Genomic DNA, 20,843 nt, shown 5'->3' on the forward strand with positions numbered 1-20,843 from the left:
GTGAACAATGCTGCAATGAACATGGGGCTGCATGTGTCTTTACGTATGAATGTTTCTGAGTTTTTGGGGTATATACCCAGTAGAGGGATTGCTGGGTCATAAGGTAGTTCTATTTTCAGTTTTTTGAGGAACCACCATACTTTCTTCAATAATGGTTGTACGACATTACATTCCCACCAACAGTGGATGAGGGTTCCTTTTTCTCCACAGCCTCTCCAATATTTGCTATTACCTGTCTTGCTAATAATAGCCAATCTAACAGGTGTGAGGTGGTATCTCATTGCAGTTTTGATTTGCATTTCTCTAATAGCTAAAGAAGATGAGCATCTTTTCATATATCTGTTGGCCCTTTGTATTTCTTCCTGGGAGAAGTGTCTGTTCATATCCTCTTCCCATTTTTTTATTGGATTGTTTGTTTGTTTGTTCTTGAGTTTTATGAGTTCTCTGTATATTTTGGATATTAGGCCCTTATCTGAGCTGTTGTTTGAAAATATCATTTCCCATTTAGTTGGCTTTCTGTTTATTTTGTTATCAGTTTCTCTTGCTGAGCAAAAACTTCTTAGTCTGATGTAGTCCCATTCATTAATTTTTGCCTTCACTTCTCTTGCCTGTGGAGTCAAATTCATAAAATGCTCTTTAAAACCCAGGTCCATGAGTTGAGTACCTATGTCTTCTTCTATGTACTTAATTGTTTCAGGTCTTATGTTTAGATCTTTGATCCATTTTGAGTTAATTTTTGTACAGGGGGAGAGACTGTAGTCCAGTTTCATTCTTTTGCATGTGGCTTTCCAGTTTTCCCAGCACCATTTATTGAAGAGGCTTTCTTTTCTCCATTGTGTGTTGTTGGCCCCTTTATCAAAAATTATTTGACTATATATATGTGGTTTTATTTCTGGACTTTCTATTCTGTTCCATTGGTCTGAGTGTCTATTTTTCTGCCAATACCATGCTGTTTTGATTGTCTTGGCCCTATAATAGAGTTTGAAGTCAGGTATTGTAATGCCCCCAGCTTCATTCTTTTTCTTTAGGATTGCTTTGGCTATTCGGGGTTTTTTTATAGTTCCATATAAATCTGATGATTTTTTGCTCCATTTCTTTAAAAAACGTCATTGGACGTTTGATGGGAATTGCATTAAATTTGTATATTGCTTTGGGTAATATAGCCATCTTGATTATATTTATTCTTCCTAGCCAAGAACAAGGTATATTCATCCATCTCATTATATCTTTTTCGATTTCCCTTAACAATGGTTTATAGTTTTCATTATATAAGTCCTTTACATTCTTTGTTATGTTTATTCCTAAGTATTTTATTTTTTTTGTTGCAATCGTGAAGGGGATTATTCTTTTGAGTTCCTTCTCAGTTGTGTCATTGTTGGCATATAGAAAGGCTATTGACTTCTGTATGTTAATTTTGTATCCTGCGACCTTACTGTATTGGCTTATTGTTTCTAGTAGTCTTTTTGTGGATTCTTTGGGGTTTTCGATGTATAGGATCATATCATCTGCAAAAAGTGATACCTTTACTTCTTCTTTTCAGATATGGATGCCTTTTATTTCTTTGTCTTGTCTGATTGCTCTGGCTAGAACCTCTAGTACCACATTAAATAAGAGTGGAGAGAGTGGACAACCGTGTCTTGTTCCTGATTTAAGGGGGAAAGCCTTCAGTTTAGTGCCATTTAATGTGATGTTAGCTGATGGTTTATCATATATGGCCTTTATCATGTTGAGATATTTTCCTTCTATACCCATTTTGTTGAGAGTCTTAAACATAAAATTGTGTTGTATTTTATCGAAAGCCTTTTCTGCGTCTATTGATAAGATCATGTGGTTTTTGTTCTTTGTTTTGTTGATATGGTGTATTACGTTAACCGTTTTATGTATGTTGAACCATCCTTGAGATTCTGGGATGAATCCCACTTGATCATGATGTATTATTTTTTTAATATGTTGTTGTATTCGATTTGCTAGTATTTTGTTTAGTATTTTAGCATCTGTATTCATTAGAGATATTGGTCTGTAGTTTTTTTTTTTTGTGCCATCCTTGCCTGGTTTTGGTATGAGGGTTATGTTGGCCTCATAAAATGTGTTTGGAAGTATTGCTTCTTCTTCAATTTTTTGGAAGACTTTGAGTAGAATAGGAACCAAGTCTTCTTTGAATGTTTGATAAAATTCGCTTGTATAGCCGTCAGGGCCTGGACTTTTATTTTTGGGGAGGTTTTTAATGTTTTTTTTCTATTTCTTCTCTACTGATAGGTCTGTTTAGACTTTCTGCTTCTTCTTGACTCAGTCTAGGAAGGATGTATTGTTCTAGGAATTTATCCATTACTTCTAGGTTGTTGAATTTAGTGGCATAAAGTTTTTCATAGTATTCTACAATAATTCTTTGTATATCTACGGTGTCCGTGGTGATTTCTCCTCTTTCATTTTGGATTTTGTGTATATGAGTTCTTTCTCTTTTTTCCTTGGTAAGTCTTGCCAAGGGTTTGTCAATTTTGTTGATCTTTTCAAAGAACCAGCTCCTTGTTCTATTAATTTTTTCTATAGTTTTTCTGTTCTCTAATTCATTTATTTCTGCTCTGATTTTTATTATCTCCTTTCTTCGGCTGGTTTTGGGTTGTCTTTGTTCTTCTTTTTCTAGTTCCTTAAGGTGGGAAGTTAAGTGGTTCACTTGGGCTCTCTCTTGTTTGTTCATATATGCCTGAAGTGATATGAACTTCCCTCTTATTACTGCTTTTGCTGCATCCCATAGATTCTGATATGTCGTATTGTCATTTTCATTAGTCTGTATATATCTTTTGATCTCTACACTTATTTATTCTTTGACCCATTCATTTTTTAAAAGTATGTTGTTTAGTTTCCACTTTTTTGTGGGATATTTTTCCTCTTTTTTGCAGTTGAATTCTAGTTTCAAGGCTTTATGATCAGAAAATATGCTTGGTACAACTTCGATTTTTCTGAATTTGCTGATGTTGTTTTTGTGGCCCAACATATGGTCAATTCTTGAGAATGATCCATGTACACTGGAGAAAAATGTATACTCAGTCACTTTGGGATGAAATGTCCTGTAGATGTCTATCATATCCAGGTGCTCTAGTGTTTTGTTTAAGGCCACTATGTCTTTGTTGATTCTCTGTTTGGATGACCGATCTACAGCCGTCAGCGGTGTATTGAGGTCTCCAAGTATGATTGTGTTTTTGTCAGTTTTTGTTTTAAGATCAATAAGTAGCTGTCTTATATATTTTGGTGCTCCTTAGTTTGGTGCATATATATTAAGAATTATTATGTCTTCTTGATTCAGTGTCCCCTTAGCCATTATGAATTGGCCATTTTTGTCTCTGAGTACTTTTCCTGTCTTGTAGTCAGCATTATCCGATATGAGTATTGCTACACCTGCTTGTTTTTGGATGTTATTTGCTTGGAGTATTGTTTTCCAGCCTTTCACTTTGAATTTGTTTTTATCCTTGTTACTTAGATGAGTTTCCTGTAGGCAGCATACAGTTGGATTTTCTTTTTTAATCCATTCTGCTACTCTGTGCCTTTTTATTGGTGAGTTTAATCTGTTTACATTTAGTGTAATTATTGATACTTGTGAGTTCCCTATTGCCATTTTATATCTTGCTTTCTGTTAGTTTTGTGTCTTGTTTGATCCTTCTCTTTCGTTTTTCTATCTTTTGTTTTTATTTGGTTGTATTCCATACATCTTTCCTCTGTTGCTATCTTTTTTATCTCATGTGCTTCTGTGGTGGTTTTTTCAATGGTGGTTATCTTTGAGTAATGAAAAGGGTCCCTACCCTGTTCATTGTAGCAAACTATTTTGTGAGTACTTTTCCACTCCATCGTCCTTTGCTACTGTTAATCTCCATCTTCTCCCCCTCTTTCTTTTTGTTGTTGTTACAGTTTAAATTTGGTTTTATTGTGTTCTTCTTGGAGCTTTTACTTGTGGCTCTGTTTTTTTTTGTTCTTTGTATCTGATTGGAGAACCCCCTTTAGTAATTCCTGGAGTGGGGGTTTTCTGATGATAAATTCCCTCATCTTTTCTGTATCTGTGAATGTTTTTATTTCTCCTTCATATTTGAAGGATAGCTTTGATGGGTATAGTATTCGTGGTTGAAAGTTCCTCTCTTTCAGGACTTTATATATTGGGGTCCACTCTCTTCTAGCTTGTAGAGTTTCTGCTGAGAAATCTGATGATAATCTAATGGGCCTTCCTTTATATGTTGTATTCTTCTTTTCCCTGGCTGCCTTGAGAATTTTTTGCTGTTGGTTTGTGTCAATTTCATTATGATATGCCTTGGAGTAGGTTTGTTGGGGTTAAGAAAACTCGGAGTTCTGTTTTCTTGTTGAACTTGAGGCTTTAGTTCTTTCCACAGGCTTGGGAAGTTCTCATCTATTATTTGAGTATGTTCTCCATTCCATTTTCTCTCTCTTCTCCCTCTGATATACCTATTATTCTTATGTTATTCTTTTTGATGGAGTCAGATAATTCTTGTAGGGCTATCTCATTTTTTTTTAAATTTTTGAGTCTCTTTCTTCTTCTCTCTGTTGTGCCTCAAGTTGCTTGTCTTCTATTTCACTAATCCTCTCTTCTATCTGACCTGTTCTATTAGCTAAGCTTGTTACTTCATTTTTCAGCTCGTGAATAGAGTTTTTCATTTCTGTTTGATTTGTTTTTATAGTTTCAATTTCCTTGGACATATATTCTTTGTGTTCATTGAGTTGTTTTCTGAGCTCCCTGAATTGCCTTTCTGTGTTTTCTTGTATATCGTGGAGGATTTTTAGGATTTCTCTCTTGAGTTTTCTGTCATTTAGCTCCAAGGTTTCCAATATATTAAATTTTTTCACCATAGATTTTTTCTCATCTAGCTGTGTTACCTCTCTTTCTTTTGTATCCATGATATTCGATTTTCTCTTCCTTAATAGTATCTGAGGGTGGTTTTGTTGATAGTATTAATGAGATTTAGTAAAGAATAAAAAGTTAAAAAATAAAAAATCAAAAAGAGTTGTTATTTTTAAAAAAATTAATAATGAAATAAAGAAAAATAAAATAAAATAAAAATTAAAAAAAGGGAATAATTCCACCCCTCCTTTTTTCCTCTCCTCTCCTCTCCCCTCTTTCTTGAGAAAATCTTGTGGTGAACTGTGAATTATAAAAAACAATGCCTGTAATGGAGGGCCTGAATTGGGGAAAAGTAATAAAAGGGCAAAAAAAAAAAAAAAAAAAAAAAAAAAGAAAAAAAAAGAAAAAGAAAAAAGAAGAGGGTATGGATCCACAAAAAGAAAATAAGGAAAAAATTTGGTTCAAGAATAAAATGATTTGCTTTTAGGTGTTGGTTGACTAAGAGTTATGATGAGAGGAATAAGAGGAAAACAGAAAAATGGGGGGACAAATTAAAAAATTACTATTGTATTTAGTGGAACAAGAACTAGATAAAATGGAGAGCCAGGGATGGGAGCACTGCTAGTGAGTTAAAAAGGTGAAGTAAAAACCCCCCAAAATGCCACACACATAAGTTTGAGTCCCAGATAAGATAATTTGTTTGTTATTGAGGTTTGAATGAGAGGAGATGTAAAGGAGAAAGGAAGAAAGTAATATAGAGGGAGAAAAGAAAGAGAGAGAGAGAAAAAAAGAGGGAACCACTAAAAGAAGAAAAAAGAAAAAAGAGGAGAGAGAGAGAGAGAGAGAGAGAGAGATAAGGGTTTTGGAGTGCAACCCTCATAGAGAGAAAGGAAGAGGAGAAAAAAGATAATGGGAGATGTAACACTTATAGGTAGTGTAGTTCAAGGAGAGGTGAGAGTAAGACCGGCAGAGAGTTAATCGGCCAAATTGGCAGAGGAAAATAAATATCAAGAATGAAGATAAGAGAAACAAATGAACAAATATAATAAAATGGGATAGGTTATAAAGTCTGTGGATTATTCTTGATTTTGAGAGGTTATCTTCTTGCTTTTTCTTTTCTCTCCCTCTTCCTGGTCGGTAACTCTGTACCCCGGGTTCTGCCCCTTTGGCACGCTCAGGTAGAGGTTTGCAGTTGATAAGTCTCTATGGCGATGTCATGTATTGTGCTTTAGTCTCGTTGGCAGTCAAGGCTCATTAGCATTTATAGGCTCTGACAGTGAGAGAGTCCGTGTTTCTGGAGCCTTTCTCCTAGTCTTTCCTTCCTCAATTAGTAGCCTGATAATCCAGCTATGGGGTTGCTGCTGCCTCTGCCTGGATAGTAAGAGGCTCAAAGAGCTGGCAACTCCCCACTCTATTTCCACTCAGCACAGGGCTCTGGGTAAGGCTCAGTCAGTCAGAGCTGCTAGCATAATCAGGCGGGCTTTCCACCCACTCAAAGACCTCTGGCTCTGCCAGTCTGTCCGATAACACAGGCGGGCGCCCACTTCCGGGGCGCTTGGAGGAAACTCTCACTCACTATCTGCGCGTGCAGACCAGGATATCTGGCCAGCAGTCTCACGCTCTGAGTGAAACCCCCAACCATATGAAAAAGTTGCAGCATTTTAATTGGCTCTCGCTCCGTCCCCGTGCGCGGCTTTTGCAAGGTGCTGGGGCAGTCCGAGCTTCCACTTTGGCACACACAATGGCCCCTGACTCTGCCCCTCTGTGTGATAACAGGGGCGCGCACTGCCGAGGCACTCGGAGGAATCTTTCACTCACTATCTGCGCACGCAGACCAGGAGATGTGGCCGGCCGCGTTTCCCTCTGAGTGAAACCCCCACCAGCATGGAACAGTTCCACCATTGGAATTAGTTCTCGCTCCCTCCCGTGCGTGGCTTTCTCAGGGCGCTGGGGCTGCCCAGAGATTTTGCTTTTAGCCCACAGAAAGGCCTCTGACTATGCCTTTCTGTGGGGTAACACAGGCACCCACTCCTGGGGTTTAGGAAGAAATCTCTCGCCCACTATCTGCGTGCACCGACCAGGAGATCAGGTAAAATGGCTGCCCCGCTTGTCTTTCTTTTTTTGGGTTTGGCACGAGTGTTAGCTTGTATTGCCCGGGTTGCCACAGGATCAGTTTTTCCTCAGCTTGGATCTCTGTCTCACAGCCTGGTTCGGCCATTTGTGCCGCGGCCTGGATCTATTCACCCCCTTTGCCCGCCTCAGTTTCTATATTCACGGATCCCAGAGAAAGCCGCCCTGTTTAGGTTAGTGAGGAAGGCGGAGCATTTCTTACTCCCTATTTCCTTCGGGGTTTGGTTATATATTTAGCCAATTTTTCGCTAGACTATACCTTCGGGTGTATTGCGAAACATCTGGATGCTCCAAGGATAGGTTTTTCTGTTTCTGGTTGAAGATCTTGTTGAGTTTTGGGGGAGATTTATCGGTATCGCTTCCTACCCCGCCATTACTCTGATGTCATCTCCTTGATTGTTTTTTATATCTATCAATTTCCATAGATTAATTATTCTTTCATATTCCTGAACATTGTACACATATTTAAAGTCCTTTTCAGACTGCTTCATTTCTGTGATTTACATTGTTACTTGTTGTTTTATTGTGTCTGTTGACTCACTCTAATAGTATTGGTTTCTTCATTACCATTGTACTTTTATTTACAGACTTATTCTCAATAGGGACCCCATTAGTACCCTGGGTTGAAATGTGTTTTAACGAAATGGTTTTGTGTTTGTATATGGTTTTAGAAAAGCTGCTGCTGCCTTGTTTATTTTATTTTATTTTATTTTTCTTTTGGTTGCTGTTGAATGACTGTGAATTCACTTAAATAGGCAATACAGGAAGCAAAAGAGATATGAGGCATAATTAATGATTTCTGCTTTGTGGACATTTTGTTTGGGGTTTTGAGTTGATTAAAGATGAATTTTAAATTACTTAAATAGAAAACAGAAATGTTGATTTCAGCCTTGGGAAAAATGATGAGAATTATGGGCTGGGTTCCTTTCAGTTATGGTAGATGTACTCCCAGTTTTTCATTCAGTGTTTCTGAAGTCTCAGGAAAACTGGTGCCAGGATATACAGATGCTGGGCTGGAGGTTGTATCCCTACATGAACTTTACCTGTTCGTTTGAAAAGCGTGTGACTCAGGAACAGCTAGATGGGAGAGGAGCATAGGGAAGGTGTGTGGAAAAGGGTGTGGCTATTTTTTACCCTCTATGTGTGCTGTGCCACTATTCCAAATTTCTCCAAGTTTACCTGCTTGGAAGCTCATAGATCAACCTCTTACTAGTCAAGATAAGTTTCTTGACTTGGCCTTCTTTGTACTGTGCAGATAATAGAAACTTTCATTATGTATCTATACATGAAGCATGTTTAGCATTCTAACATCTTGTGGATGATTGCAGGGATGACAAAGATTTTAGCCTACCCTGTGGCTTATGAAGGGAGATTAGTTTTATCATTAAAGCTTTGCCCTATTTCCAAAAGTAGTCTGATAACCCTGGTGATCCACTGGCATCAGTGCCTCACCACTTGGTCTGTGAGATTTTCTTTTTGTTTTTGGTACTTCAAAACTTTGCCTTCTTTGATGCAGACTTAATTATATATTTGTTTACCTATGGTTTGTTATATAGTAGACATTTCTGTGTTTGAATTGGAGGTCAGATGGTCTTTCCATATCTGCTCAGTCATCTATCTTAAATGGAAACCACCAGTGAATTTACTGAATGTAAATTCTTTTAACACAGTGGAGATAAAGTAATTTGTAGATTTGTGAGTTTTGGTCTGTTAAGAAGAATCTTCTGCCTAACTGGTGGTAGCACAGTGGATAGTGTGTTGACCTGGATTCTGAGGGTTCAGGTTTGAAACCCCAAGGTAGTTGTCCTGAGTGGTAGGTCACCAGCTTGATTATGGGATAATTGATATAATCCCATTGTCTCTGGCTTGAGCCCAGATGTCAATGTCTTAAGCCCAAGGGTGCTGGCTTGAGCAGGGAATTACTCGCTCTGCTGTAGCCCCCCCCACAACTCAATACACATATGAGAAGTAATCAAAGATTAACCAAAGTGCCACAATTAGAAGTTGATGTTCTCATCTTTCTCTTTCTGCCTTTCTCTCTCCTTCCACCCTCCCTCTCACTCTCTGCCCAAATATCTTCCTCATTACTCTTTCCTATAATTATACATTTTAATGAATTGGCAGTTAAAAGAAATTAATATAATAGGCATGAATGGAACTCACAAAACTTGAGTTTTGAAGTAATGTAATCTGTTATTAGGGACTTTATACATAAAACTGGTCAGAAACTTTAGTTTTTTATTTTGGGTTTTATTTTTGTATAATCATCAAAACTTAACCATGACAACTGGCACACTGAGAGAGATTGAATTGGGGTCACATTCATCTGATCTATACTTATTACAATGATATACTTGCTCATAAATGCAAATGGTGACCCTGGATGGTTGGCGCAGTGGTAGAGCATTGACCTGGCATATGGACATTTAGTTCAATTCTGGGTCAGAGCACACAGGAGACACACCCATCTTCTTCTCCACGCCTCCCCCTCTCATGTCTCTCTTTCTTCCCTCTTGCTTGATTGTAGTGAGTTGTCCACAGGTGCTGAGGATGGCTCCTTTGCCTCTGCCACAGGCACTAAAAAATGGCTCTAGTTGCAATGGAGCAAAGGCCCTGTATGTGCGGAGCATCACTCCCTAGTGGTCTTGCTGGGTGGATTCTGGTCAGGGTGCATGCAGGAGTTTGTCTCTACCTCCCCTCCTCTCACTAAATTTTTTTTTTTTAAATTAGGATTTGCTGATGTCTACAGACTTTACTTTTTTTTCCTGGTGTCTCCTTGGGACTTCATTTTATGCCTCAAATTTCTGAATTTAGCTTCTTTATGAAAATCTTTATGGCCAATAAGAGTCTTTCTAAGATGTATTCCACCACTCCTTGTGTACTCTGGATGGGTTTCTTCATATTGTTCATATATCCTTTCACATGTACATTTCTTGAAATTGCATAATTCTGATTTGTGTGCCTTGCCCCCTTTTCTACCTGAATTGTTTTCAGTATTGTGTATCTTCTAAATTCCGTAATGTTATTTCAACAGGAATTGAAATGAGGAAAAGATGGATTTTTGATGTTATTGACAGTGATGCCAGCTTGCCAGATGGATGTAAAAATTTAAAGACTCTGAGAATCATCTTATTGAGTTTAAAACCTCCAAAACACCTTATATTACTTTTATCGCGTAACTCATTTATACAGGTAAAATAGGTTCCTATGTGATATTTAGTGTTTTCATGCTCAGAACAGAATGTCTTTTCATCATTTGTAGTTTTCAACAAAAATATTTCTTAATTTAGATGTTGCTAATTTCTTAACTTTTTAAATTTATATATATGTATATATATGTATATGTAAATGTATATTTAATTATATTTCTATTTTTTATAGACTCCATTTCTTCATTTGAAAACTTTGCACCTGCTTTTGTTTTCTTTTTTATTATTTTTTTTTGTATTTTTTCTGAAGCTGGAAACGGGGAGGCAGTCATACAGACTCCCACATGCACCCGACCGGGATCAACTGGGCACACCCACCAGGTGATGCTCTGCCCATCCGGGGCGTCGCTCTGTCATGACCAGAGCCACTGTAATGCCTGGGGCAGAGGCCAAGGAGCCATCCCCAGCACCCAGGCCATCTTTTGCTCCAATGGAGCCTGGACTGCAGGAGGGGAAGAGAGAGACAGAGAGGAAGGAGAGGGGGAGGGGTGGAGAAGCAGATGGGCACCTCTCCTGTGTGCCCTGGCCGGGAATCAAACCAGGGACTTCTGCATGCCAGGCCGACGCTTTACCACTGAGCTAACCGGCCAGGGCCACACCTGCTTTTCTTGGCTTACATGCTGTATTCTTCTTTCCTAGTTGAGTTAGGGGTCTCCAGGACTACCCTCAATCTCAATGATTGTCTAAGACTCACTGGATTCAGAGAACTGTTATACTCATGGTTGTTTTTATTACAGTGAAAGGACACATATTGAAATTAGAAAAGAGAAATAGTGCATTTTGTGAAATTCAGGAGGAAGCAGGCACAAGCTTCCCAGTATCTCCTTTCAGTAGAGTTGCACATGAAAATGCTCAATTCTATTAGTAACAATGTGGAACAGTTTATAGGAGTATTGCCAATCAGGAAAACTCACCAGAGCCTTCGTACCTATGGTCTTTTATTGGGGAGTATTAGGTCCCATTGGGGTTCAGCCTCCACAGAACTGATACCATCTTTTTGAAGTCAAACCACCCAGAGGTCAAGCTGAATACAGCATGTCCAAGACCTCAGGCATATAGAAACATTCTTACAAGGTGTAATATTTCACACACTTGAGCTTAGGCAAAAGGCCAAGAAGTGATCAGATATAAAATTCCAAGAGTTCAGAAGTTATCTCCCAGAAACTTGTCAAGGGCTGGTATTGACAACATTTCTTTGGAATTTGAAGGGTTTGAGGAATATAGGCAAGCCAAATAAACAGTTGCACATTAGTAACTGTTAAGTAAGTGCATGATAATTCTTCAAGACTGTATTTAAGTACCACTTCTTCAGTGAAAACTTACCACTTGACAGTAAGAGGTTAATTGCTCACATATTTTTGCTTCAGCAATTACTTATACTTATTTCCTTTATAGTTATATTGTACTTTTTCTTTCTTTGTTTTCAAGATAAGAAGGAAGAGAGAGAGGGAAAGAGAGAAGCATTGAGTCATCATTTCTTCATTTTAGTTTTTCATTGATTCATTCTTGTATTTGCCTGCACAGGGATGAGTGTGTGAGGTGGGAAGGGGAGCCTCAAGCCCCTAGCAACTTCAGGTTTTAAGACCATGACCTTTAAGCTCAAGCCAGCATTTGGATCTTGTTGATCATCCCATGGTCATGCTGGTGACCTTGGGGTTTCAAAGTGCAACCTCAGCATTCAGGGTCAATGCCTATTCATTGCACCACCACAGGTCAGGCTTTATTCTCTGTTACTTGAAAGACTTTTTAACTCGGGTCATCTTAAATGTAAAAGTATTTATACTCTGCCCCATTTCTCCCCGCCATAATGTTTCTTCATTTGAAGAATTGTTTTTATTATTTCTTTTGACCAAGATCTTTGTATACATTTTGTATTATAAAAATAGCATTTTGTTTTCAAATATATAATTATAAACTTGAGGGTGACGTTAGAGAAATGGCACCATGACGAGTGCTCTCAATACCTTTTTCCAAAATTGCAACAACTTCTACAACTAGAGACAGAAAAACGATCCCAGGAGTGTCTGTAAGTCCCACACACTGAACAAAGGTATGATTGGGTGAAAAGATGGCTAAATATATAATCTACCCTGAAGAAAATAAGATGGAGAATGGGAGACTCTGCCTTCATCACTGACCTGAGCAAGGGCTGTTTCACTTGGAACTGAAAGCAATTGAAAGATGGGAGCATTGAACCAGCTGGGCTGATGAAAGAGTGTACCTGCAGCAGCTCAGCCCACATGAGCTAATGCTGGCACCAAACCCTGGCAAAGGCGAGCAAGTAGTGGCCTTCATTACCCTTGATATCCTGGTTGGCAAGCGTGGACAGTGTGCTAGTGGTTTCTCCTATGCCCTGGGCATGCGCACTCGCATTCCTGGACAGAGGGGCAGGATTAGAAACTGTCAGCAGTAGCCTTCTGCATGGGCTGTTATAGAGTCTCATTGTAATTCCTGCTCCCTGAACAACAGTGCGTGGGAAGAGTGTGAAAGCAGACTTTCCTATACCTGGACTTCTCTAGGCGGTCGGGGCACCTCAACCAAGGCTAACAAAGCACATTCCCAGGGGAAAAATACAGAAGTGCTAGAAAGAGTGGTGGGCAGGCAGCTTACAGACAGTCTCTGAAGCAGATCTGTGGATCCAAGTGCTGAAATTAGCTTAACCCACTGTCTGCTCACTGCCCAACTGGATTACACTAGCAGTGGCTCTGACTGACAAGCTCTTCTCAGGTCAGTAATCTAAGAGAAAAGACGTGATATTTTTTAGGACCTCTTGCTCTGCACGTCATAGCTGAAGCAACTTCCTACCAGCTGATACAGGGTGGAAAACACATACCTACAGAACAGACCTCAGAGAACACTGCAGAAGTTGGACAGGCTAGGCTCTAGGCTTTTTAACAAGGAAGAAGCCTGAAGAGAGCAATCCCATAGAACGCTAAAGCAAATTTAACTAGATATACCCATGTTACCTTAGAAAGGAGCCTGAACAGTATTCAACACGCCCCCCTACCTGCTTAAGCTGGTGGCTCTGATCAGAAGAGCTTTCATACTTAGGGCTGTGTGCAAAAAAAAAGGACTTGGCAGCTTTTAAGACCTCCTGTTCTGCAGGCAGCGACTAGGGCATTTTCTTGCTAGCCTATACAGGTTAAAAAGTGAAAAAAGCCTGAGGATAGTGGTCGCATAGAGTGCGAAGGCATACTAGACACACCTGGAGGCTCATAGAAATACACATTGAGAGCAATTGGCTCACAGCCCTGCCTGATTATGCTGGTGGCTCTGACTGACAGTGCCTTACACAGAGCCCTGTGCTGAGTGGAGATAGAGTTGGGGTTTGCCAGCTCTTCAGGCTCTTACACTCCAGGCAGTGGCAAGGACAACCTCATAGCTGGATCACCAGGCTGCTAGTTCAGGAAGGAGAAACATAAAGAGAGGCTCTGGAAAAACAGACTCACTCATTGTTGAAGCCTGGGGTACAGAGCCACTTACCAGGAAGAGGGAAATGAAAGAAAAAGAAGAAGAGAACCTCTTACACTAAAGAAAAACCCACAGTCTTTAACAGTCTTTATAACTTTTTCCATTTTTTTGTTTGTTTCTTGTTCTTATCTTTATTTTTTTCTTCTTCTACATTGGTCCTTTTATTCTCTGCTCATCTTATTCTTATTTCTTTATCTTGAACTACATTATCCATAAGTGTTACATTTCCCATTTTTTCTTTTTTTCTCTCTCTATACGGGTTGCACTCTAAAACCTTTAACTCTCTCCTTTTTATTTTCTCCTTTTTCTTTTCTTTTTTTTCTCCCTCTCTTTTAGTTTCTTCTTTTCTCCTTCACTTTTCCACTCATTCGATCCTCTCACAAATTATTTTATTTTAAATTCAACTTTTTTCTTTATGGCATTTTGCATGCTTTTTACTTTGCTTTTTAACTCATTAGCATTCTGCCCAACCCTGGCTCTCCATTCTATGTAGTTTTTGTTCCACTTAATACAATAGTATTATTTTTTCTTGTTTTCCTCTTACCCTTTCACTATATCTATCAGTTTACCATCATTTACTAAGCAAATTATTTTATTCTTGATTTAAATATATTCCTTTTTTGCATTTTGTGGGTCCCTATCTCCTTTGTGCCCCTTTATCACTTCTCCCCAACTCAGGCCTTCCATTATAGGTAGTATTTGTTCTACTTAGCACAATATAATTCTCAGTTTTTTTTTTTTTTTTTTTTTAAATTTTATTTATTCATTTTAGAGAGGAGAGAGAGAGAGAGAGAGAGACAGAGAGAGAGAGGAGAGAGAGACAGGGGGGAGGAGCTGGAAGCATCAACTCCCGTATGTGCCTTGACCAGGCAAGCTCAGGGTTTCAAACCAGCGACCTCAGCATTTCCAGGTCGACGCTTTATCCACTGCGCCACCACAGGTCAGGCCTAATTCTCAGTTTTTTATGGTAATTTCTTAAAGAAGGAAAGACAAAAAAAAGAATAATAATTTTTTAATTATTTTTATTGTAGTTTATTTTTTTACATTTTACTTTTTATAATTCTCATTAGTGGTATTAACAAAACAACCCTCAGATGTTATTAAGAAAAATCGAATATCATGAATACAAAAGACAAATATAGCACAGATAGATGAGAAAAAATCTATAGAAAAAATTTAACAGATTGGAAAACTTGGAGTTAAATGACAGAGAATTAAAAATAGAAATTCAAAAATACTCAGAGATATACAAGAAGACATAGAAAGGCAATTTAAAGAGCTCAAAAGACAACTCAACAAACACAAAGAACATATTACCAAGAAAATAGAAACTATGAATACAAATCAAACAGCAATAAAAACTCAATTCATGAACTGAAAAACAAGGTAACAAGCTTAGCTAAGAGAACAGGCCAGATAGAAGAGAGGATTAGTGACATAGATGAGAGGCAACTTGAGGCACAACAGAGAGAAGAAGATAGAGAATCAAGAATTTAATAAAATGAGAAAGGCCTACAGGAATTGTCTGACTCCATCAAAAAGTTACATAAGAATAACAGGTATTTCAGAAGGAGAAGAGAGAGAAAATGGAATAGAGAACATATTTAAACAAAAAATAGATGAGAACTTCCCAAGCCTGTGGAAAGAAATAAAGCCTCGAATTCAAAAAGAAAGTAGAACACCAAGTTATCTTAACCCCAACAAACCTATTCCAAAGCATATCATAATGAAATTGGCACAAACCAATGGCAAAGAAAAAATTCTCAAGGCAACCAGGGAAAAAAAGAATACAACATATAAAAAAAGGCCTATTAGATTCTCATCAGATTTCTCAGCAAAAACTTTACAAGCTAGAAGAGAGTGGACCCCAATATTTAAAGTTCTGAAAGAGGAAATTCTAGCCAAGAATACTATAATTATTAAAGCTATCATGCAAATATAAAAGAGAAATAAAAAACATTTACAGATACAGAAAGATGAGGAAATTTATCATAAAAAAAACCACCACTTCAGGAAATGCTAAAGGGGGTTTTCAAACCAGATACAAAGAGCAAAACAAAACAAAACCACAAGTAAAATCTCCACCAAGAACACAATAAAACCAACTTTAAACTGTGACAACAAAAAGAAAAAAGGGGAGAGGACAAAGATTAGCAGTAGCAAAGAACGATGGAGTGCAGAAGCACTAATAAGATAGTGTACTCTAGTGAACATGGTAGGTGCCCTTTTCATTACTTAATGGTAACCACCCCTGAACAAACTACTGCAGAAGCACATGACTTAAAAAAGGTAGAAACAGAGGAAAGAAGTATGGATTACTACGAAACAAAAACAAATGATAGAAAAACAAAAAAAAAGAATCAAACAAGATACAAAACTAACAGAAAGAAATATATAAATAGGCCATAGGAAACACTCAAATGTCAATAATTACACTAAATGTAAATAGATTAAACTCACCAATAAAAAGACACAGAGTAGCAGAATGAATTAAAAAAGAAAATCCAACTGCATGCTGCCTATAAGAAACACATCTAGCAACAAGGATAAAAACAAATTCAAAGTGAAAAGTTGGAAAATACTCCAAGCAAATAACATCCAAAAAAGCAGGTGTAGCAATACTCATATCGAACAATGCTGACTACAAGACAACAAAGGTAATCAGTGACAAAAATGATAATTTCATAATAATTAAGGGGACACTGAATCAAGAAGACATAACAATTCTTAATATATATGCACCAAACCAAGGAACACCAAAATATATAAGACAACTACAGACTAACCTAAAAACAAAACCCGACAAAAATACAATTATACTTGGGAGATTTCAATATTCTGCTGAACGGTTCTAGATCATTTATCCAAACAGAAAATCAATAAAGAAATACTGGCCCTAAATGAAACACTAAAGCAATTGGATATGACAGACATCTACAGGACATTTCATCCCAAAGTGACAGAGTACACATTTTTCTCTAGTGTACATGAAACATTTTTAAAATTGATTATTCATTAAGCCACAAAAATAACATCAGCAAATTCAGAATAATTGAAACTGTACCAAGCATATTTTCTGATCATAAAGCCTTGAATCTAGAATCCAAGTGCAAAAAAGCAGTTAAAAAAACTCACAAAAATGTGGAAACTATACAATATACTTTTAAAAAATGAGTGAGTTAAAGAAGAAATAAGCGCAGAGATCCAAAGATATATACAGACAAGTGAAAATGACAATACGACATATCAGAATCTATTGTATGCAGCAAAAGTAGTAATAAGAGGAGAGGGACGTCACGGAAATGGCACCGTGAGCAGCGCGTCCGACAGATCTCCCCAAAATCACAACAAATTTATCAACTAGAAACAGGAAAATTTATCTTCAGAGCATTCCGGAGTTCCACACAAACTGAAAGCGAAAGGACTGTTATCACTTGAATCTGAGAGACGAGGGTGTGGAGGAAGCTACCACAGGGACGTTCATTCAAGCCGCGAGGAAGTGTGCCTGTGGTGAGTCAGCCCGCACTCGGGAGCCGCGAGCCGCCCCCGCGAGCCGCCACCGCGAGCCGCCACGAGCAGCGCCCGGGTCAGTTGCAGAGCGAGCACCGCCGCCGCGAGCAGCCGCCATGAGCAGCCGCCGCGAGCAGCCGCGAGCAGCTGCGAGCTGCTCCCGGTCCGGTTGCAGACCGAGCACCGCTAACGTTCCCAGCGGCCCGCGCACGGGGAGCGGGAGAGGCCCCAGGGCGGTATTCCCTACTTGGGAGATTCTCTCCGCGGGCAGGGCACCTCACCCAGCCATTCAAGCTAACAATCAAGCGTTGGGGGAGGGGCGCGCGCAGGCAGCCTGAAATACCTTCGGGAGCACAGCTGCGACCCAAATACTGAAATTAACTTAACCCGTGAAATCTGCGCACCCTCGGTTCTAATTGATAAGATCTCTCTCAGTTCACCGACCCAAGACAAGAGGCGTGATATTTTTTAGTGCCTCTCGCTAAAGGGGCGAGGGCAACTTCTGATTGATAGAGCCTCCATATTCAGGGATAAACGCTAACAAGAAGGACTTGGCAGATAATAAGATCTATACTACGCTAGTCGCAAGAAGAGACTAGTGCCTCTTCTTCCCAGCCAAAACAGGCTAAAAAGTGTGGAAAGCCTGGGTTGAGAGGTCCAACTGAATGCTAGGTGCTGAACAGTCACCTTGACAACAACTGACTCCCACCCCCGCCTGATTACACTGGAGGCCCTGACTGCCAGAGCCTTTCCCAAAGCCTTGCACTGAGTGGGGATAGAGTGGGGATTTCCCAGCTCTTTGAGCCTCTTACTCCCCAGACAGAAGCAGTGGCAGCCTTATAGCTGGATCACCAGGCTGCTAATTCAGGAAGGGGGGACTAGGAGAGAGAATCCAGGAAAGCAAACTCTCTCATCGTTGGACCCTGCAAACGCCAACAAGCCTTGACTACCAGCAAGACTAAAGCCAATTATATGACATTGCCATAGAATCCCATCAACTGCAAATCCCTACCTAAATGTGACACAGGGGCAGAGCCTGGGGTACAGAGTCACCAACCAGGAAGAAGGAGAGAAAAGAAAAAGGAAGAAGTTAACATCTCAAAATCAAGAAAAATCCACAGACTTAACAACTTGTTCCACTAATTTTTTTTTTTTTTTTGTTGTTGTTGTTTGTTTCTTCTATCTTATTGCCTTTATTTCCTCCACCTCGGTCCTTCTATTCTCTGCCCATCTTATGCTTCCCTTTTCTTGAACTACATTACCCATAAGTGTTACATTTTATTTCTCTTCTTCATCCTCACCCTCCTTTGGGGTTATACTCCAGGACACTTAACTCTCACTCTCTCCTCTTTTGTTTTTTTTTGTTTGTTTGTTTTGCTTTATTTTGTTTTTTTCTCTTCCTTTTTTATTTCTTCCTTCGTTTTTCTCTTTTTCTTATTTTTTCCTTTCTATTCGTTTTTTCTTTTCTCGTTTTACTTTCCTCCCATTTAATCCTCAATCACGAACAAATTAGTTAATTTGGGACTCAAGGCTTTTTTTGGCTTTATTTTTCTTTTTCGCTTTTGTTTTTGTTTTTTTCCTGTTTGTTTATTTTTGTGGCATTTTGGGTCCTCCCAACCCAAGGTCTCCATTGTATTTGGTCTTCGCTCCACTTAATACAACAGATTTTTACTTATTATTTTTATTTTTTTCTTCTTTATTATTCCTTTTTTTGTCCTTTTTTCTGGTTCCCTCTTATCCCTCTCATTATATCTCTTAGTTGACCATCACCCGCAGGCAGATCATCTTATGCTTGTCTAAGATTTTCTTCCTTTTTTTTTTTTTTTTTTTGCATTTAGTAGGTCCCTACTCCCCTTTTTTTTTGCCCCTTGAACTCTTCACCACAAACCAGGCCCTCCATTATAGGCACGATATTTCCCTGAGGAGGGGAGAGGAGGGAAAGAGAAGAAAGAAAAAAAGGGGGAAATAATAAATTATTACTGCTTTTTTTGTGGGGTGTTTTACCCTTTTTTTTTTTTTTTTTTTTTTTTTACTTTTTACTCTTTATTAATTCTAATTAGTGCTATCAACAAGACCACCCTCAGATGCCAATAAGAAAGAGGAAATTGAATATTATGGATACAAAAGAAAGAGAGGTAACACAAATAGATGTGGAAAAATCTATGGAGAAAAGACAACATATTGGAAGCCTTGGAGCAAAATGACAGAGAATTTAAAATAGAAATCTTAAAAATACTCAGAGATATACAAGGAAACACAGAAAGGCAATATAGGGAGATCAGAAAACAACTCAATGAACACAAAGAATATATTACCAAGGAAATTGAAACTATAAAAACAAATCAAACAGAAATGAAAAACTCTATTCACGAGCTGAAAAACGAGGTAACAAGCTTAGCTAGCAGAACTACCCAGATTGAAGATAGGATTAGTGAAATAGAAGACAAACAACTTGAGGCACAACAGAGAGAAGAAGAAAGAGACTCAAAAATAATAAGAAATGAGAAAGCCCTACAGGAATTGTCTGACTCCATAAGAAAGAATAACATAAGAATAATAGGTATATCAGAGGTAGAAGAGAAAGAAAATGGAATGAAGAATATACTCAAACAAATAATAGACGAGAACTTCCCAAGCCTGTGGAAAGAACTAAAGCCTCAAATTCAAGAAGCAAACAGAACACCGAGTTTTCTTAACCCCAACAAACCCACTCCAAGGCACATCATAATGAAGATGACACAAACCAATGACAAAGAAAAAATTCTCAAGGAAGCCAGGGAAAAGAAGAGTACAACATATAAAGGAAGGCCTATTAGATTATCATCAGATTTCTCAGCAGAAACTCTACAAACTAGAAGAGAGTGGACCCCAATATTTAAAGCCCTGAAAGAGAGGAACTTTCAGCCAAGAATACTATACCCATCAAAGCTATCCTTCAAGTATGAAGGAGATATAAAAACATTCACAAATACAGAAAAGATGAGAGAATATATCACCAGAAAGCCCCCACTCCAGGAAATACTAAAGGGGGTTTTCCAACCAGATTCAAAGAACAAAAGAAAACAACACCACAAGTAACAGCTCCACCAAGAACACAATAAAACCAAACTTAAACTGTGACAACAAAGGAAAAAAAAAGGGGGAGAGAATGGAGATTAACAGTAGCAAAGGACGATGAAGTGCAGAAATACTTATAAGATAGGGTACTACAATGAATATGGTAGGTACCCTTTTCATTACTTAATGGTAACCACCCTTGAAAAAACCACCACAAAAACACATGACTTAAAAAAGTTAGCAACAGAGGAAAGAAGTATGAAACACAAACAAACAGAAACAAATGATAGAAAAACAAAAGAGAAGAATCAAACAAGATACAAAATTAACAGAAAGCAATTTATAAAATAGCACTAGGGAACCCACAAGTGTCAATAATTACACTAAATGTAAATGGATTAAACTTACCAATAAAAAGACACAGAGTAGCAGAATGGATTAAAAAAGAAAATCCAACTATATGCTGCCTACAAGAAACACATCTAAGCAACAAGGATAAAAACAAATTCAAAGTGAAAGGATGGAAAACAATACTCCAAGCAAACAACACCCAAAAAAGAGCAGCTGTAGCAATACTCATATCTGATAATGCTGACTACAAGACAGAAAAGTACTCAGAGACAAAA

This window comes from Saccopteryx leptura, chromosome 5 (assembly GCF_036850995.1).
Source record: "Saccopteryx leptura isolate mSacLep1 chromosome 5, mSacLep1_pri_phased_curated, whole genome shotgun sequence".
Lineage (NCBI taxonomy): Eukaryota > Metazoa > Chordata > Mammalia > Chiroptera > Emballonuridae > Saccopteryx > Saccopteryx leptura.